The 11,173-nt window shown below is 35.5% G+C and overlaps 1 non-coding gene across 1 annotated transcript; it reads left to right on the forward strand.

Annotated features, from left to right (window-relative positions):
• Positions 1-4,193: 4,193 nt before the first annotated feature.
• Positions 4,194-4,298, forward strand: LOC122103068. The gene has a single exon (XR_006146687.1). It is a non-coding gene; the product is annotated as a U6 spliceosomal RNA (small nuclear RNA).
• The last annotated feature ends 6,875 nt before the right edge of the window (positions 4,299-11,173 follow it).

The following is an 11,173-nucleotide window of genomic DNA, read 5'->3' on the forward strand; positions in this document are numbered from 1 at the left end:
GTCTTGGTGATGAAATGTGTGCTTTTCAATATTGCTCTCCCAATCCCATTCACAAAACACAGACAAAAACTATGTGAAAAAAGTTGTATTTGTTGACAGTGCATATGCTTTTATTTTTATTACAAACATAGAATATAGTAAAAATTTTCATAGCAATTACACTGCACTAGGTTGTGGGCAGATTCTAATGTTAGTAATATACTGTGTTCACTTGGAGAATTTGAGTATCCAAAGTTTTAATATGCCTGTGGTCCTAAAAGCAATACCTTACTGATATTGAGTGACAAATACAACTTCCTATAAGTACAGAAGTTTTCCTTGTATCTTTTTAATATACAGATGGGTTAGAGTTACATAAGTAATGAGTACACTTCTTTTTTTTTCTTTATTGTCGGTCGTGGGGCTTGAACTCTGGGCCTCAGTGTTGTCTCTCAGCTCTTCAGCTCAAGGCTAGTGCTCTACTATTTGAGCTACAGCACGACTTCCGGTTTTCTGGTGGTTTATTGGAGATAAGAGTTTCACGGACGTTCTTGCCCGGGCTGGCTTTGAACTGCGACCCTCAGCTCTCAGCCTCCTGAGTAGCTAGGATTACAGGCTTGAGCCACCGGCGCCTGGAATAAGTAAATTTCTAATTGAGCGTTTTTACCCCCTCCTTTGTTTTCCCCTTACTATCCCTTCTCTTCAGAACACCCCAACTCATCCCTCCACTCCGTCTCTGATAAAGTGTCTTGTACATCTCATTGTTACAAGGAGTCAAATTGTATCCTTTCCTTGTATCTTAAATGAAGAAATGCTAGCTTGATTTATACTGATTCTACTTGTGTAGACACACCAAAAATCACTCGCTAAGTCCAAGAGCATATAAATGAAATGCACATCATTTATTGTCACTCGGTATAGTTGTGTTCTACACATTTATTGAGAGGTAACAAATTATTCTCAAACTTTACTACATTAAAAATATTTTCTTCATTTCTTATTTCCTTGGCCAGGAAATCAGCAAGATCTCAGTCAGCATTTCTCTCATAGGAGTTTTCACACAGGTTGGTGAAATGTTGACCTGAGCTCCAGTCTTCTGAGGACTCACTCATCTGCTTAGGAATTGATGCTGGCTGTTGGAAGAGAGTTCAAGGAAGGATGCCTTAAAGTCTTAATATTTTATTCTTTACCTGTCTTTAAGAGCAAGCATTCCGTGGGGAGCAAGGAGACACCATATGATTTTTACATACTGAGATTTCTGAGTGACTTGATATCCCTTGTACTGCATTTTGCAATTCGAATCTACCAGAACCTACCAGTTTTAAGAGATAAGAGGAGTGGTAAAGGAACTCTTAGAGACAAATGTATCTTCAACATAATTTGTTCCGAGCGTTCCATCTAAGGCATATTCGACAAATAGTGAAACTTGTGTTGCCTGTAACTATGTATCTTTCTTTATGTGTGCATGTATACATATGTTTACATATGTGTGTATTTCTGTGTATAGTAACATACATGTGTACATATATAAGGGCAAATGAAGACATATATGCATATATAAATATACATATATAAATATACATATATAAATATATGTACAAGAATATATATATATATATATATATATATATATATATATATAAAGTGTTCAGTGATTTATTCTATAGTTCCCAGCACATTGTCATTCTCACAAAGTGTACATGATAAACTGCTCTGAGGATCTGTGCTCTATGATGGGCATCCTTTGTACTCACTTCCCCCATTACCTTGTTTTTCATCCCTGTGAACAACTTTGGTCTACTTTCCATAGGATAGCTTTGTTTTCATTACATGTAGTTACTTTTGCAGTCTCAACTCTCTAATAATGCTGCTTCAGCCTAGGGCTAAGATTTTAGGTGTGGACATTTAATATCCCTCCTGATTCAGACTGTACTTGATGTTTTTTTTAAATAAATATTTTGTTCTTCAATGAAAAAGGTTGTTTGTCAAAGAAAAAGAACTTTTAGGTCACAAGTTAAAATATCTTATCCATCCCAATGATTCTTATGAGATAAAATTTGTAATAGTATTAAAAATGAACAGGAATTCCAGATCTGTTGTTTTGCCATTTAGAATGGCAAAGAATAACATCACATCACTCTTATAATTCTTAAAGAATGCAAGGGAAACTGTTGGTCCCTATATGTTCCCACAAATTCAGTAGATCTTGAAGGATAATAGTAGACAGCAGAAATTCTAAGTAGCAGACATGGAGAATGAAAGAGAAAGAGAGGAATGAGAGAGTGTGAAAGAGGGAGAGAAATATCATAATACTGAAAGTACATAACAGATAAACAAGAGATGTATGAGAATATTCATACTGCTATCTTTAGATTCTACATGTATATTTGAAAGTATTTCATGTATGATAACCCATCAATATAAAATATAAAATGATTTTGATAAAAAAATAAAAATGATGCAGAAGATATTATAAATGCAAAAACAATCTTCACAGAAGCAAACTCTAAGAAATATCTCAAAACTTTGAAAAGGATAAAGTGGCTGAAAGTAGAATAAATTTAGAAGTATAACAATTCAAAAAAATATAAAAGATATCCATATATTTCAGTATATAACCCAAAGCAGAACGCAAATGTTGTTTAGATGATTTTTTTAAAACACAGTCTCTCAGGTGCTGGGAAGGTGGCTCAGTGGTACAGTGCTTGCCTTGCATGCATGAGGCCCTGAGTTTGATTCCTCAGCACCATGTAAGTAGAAAAAGACAGAAGTGGTGCTGTGGCTCCAGTGGTAGCGCTCGCCTTGAGCTCAGGGACAGCACTCAGGCCCCAGTGTTCAAGCCCCATGACCAACAAAATCAAAATAAAAAACAAACCAAAACAAAACACCGTTTCTCACTTTTGTGGCCTCAACTCTGTAATGATGCTGCTTCAGCTTAGGGCTAAGATTTTATGTGTGGATATTTAATATCCCTCCTGATTCAGACTGTACTTGATATTTTTTTAAATAAATATTTTGTTCTTCATTTTCTTTTTTGTAAATTCACATGCACCTATAAAAAATGATTTGGCCATCCCAGTAACCTTCTCAATGTACCCCCTGATGACGACTTACAAAAAGTTGTATTATATTACAAGGGAAACAATGCTACAAGTAAGAAAAACAATATCTAAATATTAATGATTAATAAAATTAAAAAACCAAACAGTTACCAGTGTTTTCAGTATTTGAAGTGTACTACATAGCAGATTTTACTATTTTCTCATATTCCTGTACATTTAAAACTGGATAAGATTATGATGTTTAACAAGAGTTTTATAGGCTATAAATAGTCTTTAAAGTTATCCACTAAGATTATTTTATATGACTCATCTCAGCATTTGTATATGGCTTATATCACCATTTGTTCCTCACTAACATATAAAGTAAGGAAGCCCTAAATTTAACAGAAACTGTGTAATTAACAAAGTTTTAACTCTTCACTCTGCTTCTTTACACAAATACTTTGCAACTTCTCATTAGTAATATTTCTTTTTTTGTTTGTTTGTTTGTTTTTGTTTTTGTTTGGTCCCGTCGTGGGGCCTGAACTCTGGGCCTGGGCGCTGTCCCTCAGCTCTTCAGCTCAAGGCTAGCGTTCTACCACTTGAGCCACAACGCCACTTCCGGCTTTTTTCTTTTTGCTTATGTGGTGCTGAGGAATCGAACCCAGGGCCTCATGCATGCAAGGCAAGCGCTCTACCACTGAGACCACCTTCCCAGCCCTCAGTAGTAATATTTCTATAAACTGAAATGGACATACTTAGTTGCATATGTCTGCTACTATAAATCTTAAATACTTTATAGAAAAGTTTTATGACCTGCCAAACAGTCCTAATTTTGGCATATATAAGCAAATTCCCAAAATTAAATACTCTAAAACATTAAAACTTTTTAACAAACCTGAACACTTGCTGCAGTGTTCATTGTGACAGGTGCCTTGTATAGAATAATTGAATTCCTCCTCCTACACATCTCTTGAACAACAAATATCTGGAATTATTTTGTTTTTGACATGTGAATCTTGACTATTCTTAAATGTGTGCTTATGTAAGAAATACATTGTTCTAAAATTTCACAAGAATTCTTTTGAATTTACTTCTTTTGAAGTTTAAGAAAATCAGTTTAAGAAAATCAGTTTAAGAAAATCAGTTCCAGTTTACATATAAAAATGTACTGTGCACAATTCAGCAGCACATTAAAAAAATGGAACAATACAGAGAAGATTAGCATGGCCTCTGCACAAGGTCGACATGCAAATTCGTGAAGCTTTTCATATTTTTACAACATCAGACGCTGGAGAGGATGTGGCCACAAGGGGACCCTATGGCATTCTTGGTGGGAGTGTAAACTTGTTCTACCATTTTGGAAAGCAGTATGGAGGCTCCTCAAAAGACTCCATATAAAGCTCCTCTGTGACCCAGCAATCCCACTTTTGGGGATTTACAAACAAGACCATACTAAAACTACCAGCACAACTATGTTTACTGCAGCATTATTTACCATAGCTAAGATATGGAGCCCACCCCGTTGGCCCTCCGTAAATAAATGGATCATGAAAATGTGGTATATATACACAATGGAATTCTATGCCTCCATCAGAAAGAATGACATGGCCCAATTTGTTAGGAATTGGAACGACTTGGAAAAAAAATTAAGTGAAGTAAATCAAGTCCAAAGAAACATACGTCCCATGGTTTCCCTTATTTTCAATACCTAATATATGTCTGGGATAAGCAGAAAAGATCAAAAGCTATGTGCATATGACCAGATAAGATGCTATTAAGTGAAATGAACCCCAAGATAGCGACACAAGTGTTTTTATTTTCTTTCTTGCTCTTGTTTCTAACTTACTTATAATGTGAGATGTGATTTAACTGTTTCTCTTTATGTTCCCCCCCCTCACGCTATACCCCTGTTTTCACTGTATTTGGAGTTGGTACACCTACATCCTGTGTATACGTTTCTCTAATTTGGTGAGAGGAAGGGAAATACAAAATGCTTAAATAGCGTTACAGGTTGACCCCTTGTAACAATGAGATGTACAAGACACTCTGTTAAAAAATGAACTTAACAATTTAGGCAGGGGAAGGGGGAGGGTAGTGTATTGAGTTTGGAGGGAAGGGATGGTGGGGGAAAACAAAGGAGGAGGTAACAATGCTTGTTAGGAAATGTATTCATTATTTGCTCATGCAAATGTCCTCTGTACAGTATTTTTACAATAAAAAGTATAAAAATGTTCTTAGATGGAAGAGTTTATTTTCTCTATTTTACCCATATAATATCGTTAACAAAGAAATTGATGCAGAACACTGATATGAAGGTATTTTGAATAAATGTGCTGCTTGTGGAATTAAGTTATCTCAGAACAGCCACAAGGCACCACTGGGATGCAGAAGCTTGCTATGTTTTGAGGCTAAGAGCAGGGCTAGGTCTCATCCCTTTTACTACCAGCATTGATAACACACTCAGATTTACATTTACTTTGCCCTGATTGGCTTCCAACAGTTATCCACAGATCTCAGGCTCCTGAATAGATATCCAAAGTAGATAGGATTACAGGTGTGGCCAGCCAGCACAAGGCTTTCAGAATAAATTTAAAAGTAGAAGAAAATTTACTTCATCTTCTTTTGAAGCATTTTGGAGTGATTATATGTGAATTTATTTCGTTTTGGGATTCTTAAATGACATTATGTGAGGGTATTTAAAAGTTTTAGTACTTTTTTAAAAAAGGATACTGGAGCTGTGGGACAGAAGCCCCCTTTTAAAACCAAGAGTCCAGAGTCATTTTTGGAAAACAAGGTAAAATAGATAAAATAATTATTTTTTTTAAAAAAGCATAAAAACAGGTTTGCAAGTGTGGAGATTGCATCTGTCAGAGATAGTTACAAGACTAAGCCTTTTGTGTCTGTTTACAAAAATATCCCGTTAGTTAAAAAAAAAAAAAAAGTAATTTTGGTAAATTGTCCTGGGCTATTGTCTAAACAGTCTTAAAATCCAAGGGTCCAAAGCCTGCCAAACCTATGCAATGTATCCTTAACCAGTCTGTGTAGGAATTTGCAGCCCAGCATGAGGTGAGACACTCCCTTGGACCCACTGAGAGATTCTGCTGCTGCTGCTGCTGCACACCCTAATGGGTAAAGTTTAAAGACAGCCTGACAGTCACCTGGAGGAAATCTACATTTTCACATAGACCACCCCCACCATGGTAAAAGAAGACTGACCTCCTGCCTGGCTCCATCACCTGAGACTGCATGCCAGTGGAAAACTCAGATCTTGTGGGACCTTCATTTTGGTGAAATCCAAAAACCCTCTCTATTCCCACAGTGGATATTGGGGGCAAAGATATCACTGTCTTGCTTGCCTCAGGCACTTCAGTGCATAGTGACTGGAAATCCACTCTATAGTCACAGCCTTGTTTGGCTCTGGTTTGGTAATACTCTGAGTGTGTTATCAATGCTGGTAGTAAAAGGAATGAGACCCAGCCCTGCTCTTAGCCTCAAAACCTAGCAAGCTTCTGCATCCCAGTGGTGCCTTGTGGCTGTTCTGAGATAACTTAGTTCCACAAGCAACAGGAAAAAATGGTCAGTGTTAAACTCTAGCCACAAACAAGCTCAAGGAATTGTAAAAAAGAGGAGGGTAATAAAGAAAGCTTTAGAAACAACTGGGAAAAATTGGTATCCTCTGGATTAAAAAAAAATGTACGGGCCTTTCGTACTGTTAATTTTGTTACTCATAATTGGATCTTGTAAAAAGAGATCAGGACAGTCCATTTTTGGTTCTGAGATCCCAATACCAAACCGTAAATATAAAAGACTGTGCCAATTAGGGAACCAAGATTGGTCCCCGATGCTCTAGAAGAGGAGGGAATGAAGAGCTAAAGTAACTCCATTTTAAGATTAACCCCACCGACTTGTAGCTGTGCTGCCCTCAGAATAACCCTGAATGAGGAACAGTTCTCAAAAAAAAAGCAGGTTACCATCAACCCTGCCCACCCTTAAGGAACAGAACAGTTGCCTAATTGTTCCATCATAAAAAGTTAAGTGGGATCAACCCACTGAACTTGTGAACTTGCTTGTGTGGAAACCCCCTAGACTTGTTTGTTTGATACCATAAAAGCTGTGCTACTATTGTGCTAGGGGCCTCTTAGAGTCACCGGTTACAGAGTGCGTGGAGGACCAAGCTCAAGCTTTTAATAAACGTCTTTGCTGTTTGCATTGATTGTGATCTCTAGTGGTCTGTGAGAGGGCAACTGAAATCGGGTACTTCATTTCCACTGGAATTTCTTGAATGTCTTCACACTTTTTAAGGAATATTTTCTTATGTATAAAGTATGTAGCTAAAGGATTTTATTTCCTGTTATCAATTTTTATATTTTTTATTTAACCTTTTCTACAATCTCGTTATTGCCTCTTGTTGCTAAAACCTCATGAGTTTCTCACTATTTGAAAGACCTATTTTGTTCTCTGGGTAAATTTCCATTTTATTTGATTTCTGAGCTGCCCAAATAATACTTTTTAAAGTTCATGACATATACTTCTGGCTGCTTTGTCATGTACACTTTTCCATTACAGTCACAGTCCTGTTTGAATTGTGGTAATAAAATGCTTGTGGCTGGATAAATGATGAAACAAAGAAGGATATTCAGCTCACATCATGGTGAATATATAGTCCAAACCACATGGTTCTATCAAGGTAGGTGGCAAAAATAGGGATCAGCCATGTTCACAAAAGGGAAATGGGCTGGGCACCAGTAGCTTATTCCTGTAAATCTAGCCCTGTGAGAAGCTGAAATCCATAAGATCACATATCAAGGCTAGCCTGCACAAATTTTTGCTTGCTTTTTAATCTTGTGCATCATTCTAGTAATTTAACAAATGTTCTGACAGGAAGGAGGCAAGAGGGAAATTAAAATTTAATGGACTGCATTCTAAGGTATGGTTCCATTAACAAGTTTCTTTTGTTGTTGTTTTATTGCTTTTTAATTATTTTTAATAGTTGTACAAAGGAGTTCCATTTAACAAAGCAGTTTATGAATACAATAAATTTTTGATCAGTGTCACAGCTTTGAACATTCTCACTCATCCCTTCACTACTCACTCCTTCCCGTACTCTTCTTAATTTATGAGGATATATAGTGGAAACTTGACTGTCTTCTCCCCCTCTTCTCCTCTTCATTAGTAGAACCTCTTCTTCTCACTTCCCTTCCCCACCCACTTGAGTATCACTTCCTGGCATTTATTTTGTTGAAATTTAAATTAGCCTTTCAAAGGAACTATATTTTTTGAGATCTCTCATGAATCTGCCATACATGTAGAATTTTTATATGTATTTCTGATTTATGAAAACAAAATTATCATTTGTACTATCTTCTATCATAGACAAAGAAAAAAGTTACTGTTTTGTATGGTAATGTCCTTGCAACATTGTTTTTCTTTTCTTTTTTGGGTACAATTTTTATTGTAAAAATGCTGTACAGAAGGATTACAGTTACATAAGCAAAGTAAGTACATTTCTTATTGATCATTGTTGCCTCCTCCTTTGTTTTCCCCCTATCATCCCTTTCATCCCACCTGCATAACTTATACTGAACCCCTCCAGGCTGAAGTTGTAAAATTCGTTTTCAACATAGTGTTTTGTACATCTCATTGTTACAAGAGGTCAAGCTGTATCCTTATTTAACCATTAGGGACACAAATATCTTTTTTACTTTCTAATATATTGTAATGTACCATGTGATTTTTTGTTGTTGCTTTGTATGTTCCTTCCCCATGTTATACTTCCTATTTTCACTCTATTTGATGTCAGTGTCCTGCATCTTGTATATATGCCTCTCTAATTCAGGGAGGGGAAGAGAAAATACAACATTTTTTATCTTTTGTAATTTTTCATGTGCTTGTTTAAGTTTATATTTTTAAGGTTTTTAAAATTTTAATTGTAAAAGTGATGAACAGAGGAGTTACAGTTACATGAGTAAGGTAATGGGTGCATTCATTTTTTTTTTTTTACTTTTTTATTGTAAAGTTACTATAGAGAGGGATTACAGTTACATGAATAAGGTAATGAGTACACTTCATATTGATCATTGTTGTCCTCTCCTTTGTTTTCCCCTGCTATCCCTTCTCGCCCCACCTCCCCAACTCCTCCCTCCCCCAATACCAAAGTTGTAAAGTTTGTTTTCAACATAGTGTCTTGTACATCCCATTGTTACAATAGGTCAACCTGTCTCCTTGTTTCAGCATTTTGTTATTTCCCTTCTCCTTCCCAAATTAGAAAGATGTATTTACAAGAAACAGGGCACTGGAATCAAATACGAGTTATATCATGGGGGAAGAACATACAAAAGAAACAAAAAAATCACATAATACATTGTAAGTACATTAAAAACAACCGCAACAAAGATGAAAACCTCTTGTGTCTCAATTATGGCAACTCTTTTGTTTAACTATTTAAAGATAAAAATATTTTTAAAAAGTCAGAATCATAGCCAGGTGTCAGTGGCTCACGTATGTAATCCTAGCTACTCAGGAGGCTGAGATCTGAAGATCACTGTTCAATGCCAGCCTTGGCAGGAACATCCATGAGACTCTTATCTCCAATTAATCACCAGAAAATCAGAAGTGGTGCTGTGACTCAAGTGGTAGAGTCCTTGCCTTGAGCTAAGAGCTCAGGAACAACACCCAGGTCCAGTGTTCAAACCCTATGAACAACAACATCAGCAATGACAACAAAGAAGAATCATGATACTTGCAAATAATAGGAACTTAAACATGTATAACCTGTCACACAATAATAAAAACTTTGCATTATACTGTTCAATATTTTTACACACACACACACACACACACACACACACACACACACACACACACACACACACACACACGGTTCTACGTGTAACCCAAAAGCTAATCAAATACCTTAAACATTAATTATTGTTGAGGTACATTTTATCTCAGATATCCTTTATACAAAAACAGCTGTGCCTTTCAAATTCTAATGAAAATATTTTTGAGGAATAAATACTACAAAAGGCTTTCATATATTCCTGATTATTAATGTCATTATTAAACTACTTAAATGTGACAAGTTAAAACTTTTTATAATATTTCCTTCATTTTTTATTTACCATAGAAAATGACTTTAAAATAATGATTTTTAAAGTACAGTATTTAATGTTCTCTCTTTAATTTTGATAAGAACACAACATAAAATCTATTCTCAGCATTTTTTTTCAATGTGCAGTATCATATTGTACATTAGAAGCAAAATATTAGACCACTGGTTTCTGGAACTTTTTATCTTATGTAACTTAAACTTTATTCTCCTTTCTCAACTTTGTTTGACTTGTGTCTAAAAATATCTGTATGTAACTTAACCTTTTCTTGCTTTAATTATTACTTACTTGCTATATGGGAGGAAGTAGAGAAGTTTGGAGCCATTCCTGTGTTTTTTAAACTTCTGTCTGTAACTTGATCTTTGAGAAGATAGAATGACAAAGTATTTAAAGAGAGTGCATTTTTATGAAAACATTCTTCGGATTTTTAAAACTTTCTTCCCCTAGTTTTGAGTTTTATGTTTTCTTTTTGCTATTACTGGGGTTTGAACTTAGCGCTATATATTCATTTGGTTTGCTTATTTGACTGATACTTCATCCCCTGATCTATACCTCCAGCATAGATTTTGTTGGTTGTTTTGGAGATGGACAACTGAAAGATGTGTCATCAGGGTCTCAAATAGCAATCCTCTCAGTTGTAGCATGTAAGAAGGGATTATGATATGAACTACAAGTGACTCTCCAAATTTTCGATTTTGTGCTCAGGTAAATTTAATAATGTCCAGTTTCAAAGCATATGTTTATTTAAATAGATGCTGTTTTTGAATTGACAGATGAAATTATATTCCATAAAATATTCTATTGGGAATGTCTGTTTCATATTAATTGTATTAACTCTGTCTACTTTTAACATTTCTGACATTTTATTTCCTTGGGAAAAAGTTGATTAAAAAGTAACTTGAAATTAACAGCATTCTTAACCTGGTCCCAAAGCCTTAATCAGACTGTGTATGTCCTTGACTATACTATGGGCACCAATGTTGACAGAACCTTTTTTTCTGAAACAGAAGATAGGTATATATGATCCGTCTTCAACATTTT

This window comes from Dipodomys spectabilis, unplaced genomic scaffold (genome assembly GCF_019054845.1).
Source record: "Dipodomys spectabilis isolate Male_0828 unplaced genomic scaffold, ASM1905484v1 ptg001566l, whole genome shotgun sequence".
NCBI classification, from domain to species: Eukaryota; Metazoa; Chordata; class Mammalia; order Rodentia; family Heteromyidae; genus Dipodomys; species Dipodomys spectabilis.